This window comes from Morone saxatilis, unplaced genomic scaffold (assembly GCF_004916995.1).
Source record: "Morone saxatilis isolate NCDOM2014 unplaced genomic scaffold, NCSU_SB_2.0 Contig24, whole genome shotgun sequence".
In the NCBI taxonomy this organism is placed as follows: Eukaryota; Metazoa; Chordata; class Actinopteri; family Moronidae; genus Morone; species Morone saxatilis.
In genome coordinates, this window is record NW_023339807.1 from 3,217,789 (window position 1) to 3,220,889 (window position 3,101).

General features: G+C 38.9%; 1 protein-coding gene across 2 annotated transcripts in view; it reads right to left on the reverse strand.

The window, feature by feature from the left end:
• Positions 1-799, reverse strand: part of zdhhc3a (zinc finger DHHC-type palmitoyltransferase 3a) — a 17,120-nt gene extending 16,321 nt beyond the window's left edge. For both annotated transcript variants that reach the window (XM_035671878.1, XM_035671879.1), the window contains exon 1: positions 643-799. The gene's annotated coding sequence lies outside the window, so the exon portion shown is untranslated. The remainder of the gene's footprint in view (positions 1-642) is intronic.
• Between the last annotated feature and the right edge of the window lie 2,302 nt (positions 800-3,101).

Consider the following 3,101-nt stretch of genomic DNA (forward strand, 5'->3'; position numbering starts at 1 on the left):
ACAAACATTTAGGGGGTGGGGGGGGGGACATCTCATGACAAGCAGCCAGAGGTGAGAGCTGGCCAGTTGTGTTGGCATGTCACAGCTTTGCACGGAGGTCCAACAGAGCAGCGCTGCCTCTGCAGTGTGACTCAGTGGCACCCTACCTGCAGCTGTATGACCGGCCGCTCAGTGGATGCAGAGGTCACTGAAAGGTGGTAAACCGTGACCTGGAGCCTGTGGTCATCACAAACCAGCGCAGAGCAACCACAAAAAGTTCTTTCGCTTCTTTCACCCTGTAAGACTAACGGTGTGTCTTCATGTTAGTTAATGTTATCTGGGCTGTGTCACATTAAAAGAGGGGCAATAATTGGCTTTGGTAGCAAAATGTGGGTCACTGGTTTCCAGCTGTTCCAGTGGGTGAAACAGTATTATCTCACTGCTAGGTAAACAAGCTAGCAGTTATCTTTAGCCAGGCATAGTAACAATACAGCCGCTAGTAATGTCAAATTCAGTAAAACCCGCTAGCGACTGTTTCTGGTTAGCTAGGTTAAACATTGTATAGGCCTATATGGTAATAATGAGCCGACATACATTAGCTAACAGTTCATTTTAGCTCACGCTAGCCGCATAGCTGACGTTTAAGAGCGAGCATTTACTAACCTGTTCGCATTTTCCTGCCAGCGTCCTTACAAGTCTGCTTTGCCTTTAGCTTTATTACCATTAACGTTATATCCCACTGAATCTCCCATGAAACACGAGCATCTTTCGGACGCTCTCGCTGGTGATGCTGCTGGTTGGTGGCTCCCCTTCGATGCCCTCCCCCTCCACCAACAACACGACGTCATGACGTAGGGAAGCGAGCCTATGGGATCACCAGAAAGGTTTCAAGCCTTTTCACGTCAGAGGACATGTCCAGACACACCTATTTCCAGATCAGGAAGGTCAGTAGGAGGGATATTATATTTTACCTATTAATCTATGGAACATTTGTAACACAGTTGAGGATTCCCATGAGAATTCCTCTGAAGTGGCATATATTGCTTCATTAATTCCATGTGATATTTAAAGAAGCCTTTGGCAGTTTTATTAGAGCTGTAATAGCCTACTTTAAAATCAAAAGACGAAGTAACATACCGAATGCTGCACCAAGCATAATCTTAATTATATTGTCAGAAAATGCATATTAAAATATATATTTAAATGGTCTAAGATATTATTTAGTCAGGCAATCTCAGAATAAGAGTATTATAAAAAATATACTTGATTTTGCATTTTGGGTATTCAGAAACATCTTTTCTGTGACAATCATTTTCTTGATTTATTGGAACCATAAGTTCAGGGAGGTAATGTGTGCTGAGTCAGGTAAAAATCTGTTGAACTCATGACATGCCATCATTTTTCAGTGTTTTTTTATGACAAGTTCCAGTTGTACTGCACGTCCCTGAAATGTATGAAGTTTAACATTTTTATAGTAACTGTGAACTGTTTTTTTATTGAGTGAGATTTCCACGAAAGAAAAATATGCCATTCTGCTTGTGAAGATGAGAAGGCTAAAATGTTTAATTGACCTTTTTTACAGCAATCATTGAACAAGAAACACAGGCATTACCAATGATACTAATTAAGGCTCTGTTCCATTCAGGTCAAACAGAGTCAGGGTGCTGCTGTTGTGCATTCTGGGTCACTGGAGAGGCACACTGATTTATTTTCAGAATACATTTGGACACAATGTGGATTTTGTCCTCCATTTCTTACATTGGAATTGCATCTGGAAAGGAACCTTTCCCTGCCAGCAGGTGAGAGGAAGAAAAATTACAGTCACAGTACACCTGAAAAAATGTGAAGCTTATGACCTTATATATTGCTGTAATAGAACTTGACCATACTTAGTCTTTTCTGTATAAGAACAATGTTTTGTAACTATTAATTATTACTCTCATCTGTTTCATTCTTAAATATAATGGTTCAGCTCAGACATGTGCCAATGATTTGTACATCAGCGGTTATAGTGTGTTATTGTTCATAAATCAGGAAACAGTTCAGCAAAGAATTTAACAAGACTTAAGAGCCATCACTAGAGGGCAGTGCCATACAAACAACTCTTTCTGTTTGTCTTGTGACTCATTGCTTACATATACTGTACAGCAGCCTAAACTGATTAACTCCAATGCTGATGTGGTTTGAGATTTGAGATTGTATTCATTTACTGAAATTGTCACATGAATGGATTGTAATTGCATTTGAATGGCAGAGCACTATATACCTGTCAGCCTACATATGTTAGACTCATATGAAAGACAATCTTTGTTCCCCTTCACATCCAGCGGGAGTTCAGTTCTGTCAACATTAAGTTGTTATGAAATTTGCATGGAGTCTTTAAAGGATTAAATGTATATTTTGTGAAGGAGAAAATAGTAAATCTTTTGCTGGGCCAAAAGAAGCACTCTGAAGGCTTGGGAAAACATTTAAAAATACATAATGTGAAGAAATATTGTTACACAGCAGTTAAATAAACATATAAAGAACATTCAGTCTTTGTCCACACTGCAGTGTTTTCCATGTATGGTGTTCACTTTATAAAAGGAATCCAAGCTGGTGTTGCATACTTAACAAGATAACTGACTGCAATATATTTTTTGCTGTAAGATCTGAGGTTTCACACAAAATAATTTATCTTCATTAAAACTTACAGCTGTGCTTGCACCCGAGGGTTCAGGTCAGAAATGCTTTAATTTATCTGGATTCAAATGGACTGATGTCATCCCTCCCTCACACAGCCATGAGTATATGTTCTTAGCTTTGGTCCCTAATGATGTGCTGGAATGTATTTCTCTCATGACAACAGGTGGAAACGAAGAGACAGACCTGACTGCCATTTTCCATCAGAAAAAGCATTTCTTTAGAATCCAAGAGACAGTATCAGCCTCAGGAGAGACACTTCAGATCAACTTGCTCTATTATATATCTTTAAATATGCAGCATACAAGTAAAGGATGATTCATTTTACTTTTGTTTAAAAATGTGACACAATGTGAATTAACAATGTATATTACCAGCAAAAGACTGTTTAAATATCTCATTTTAATAACCGTCATCAGCTGCATCCATCTGGACTCACC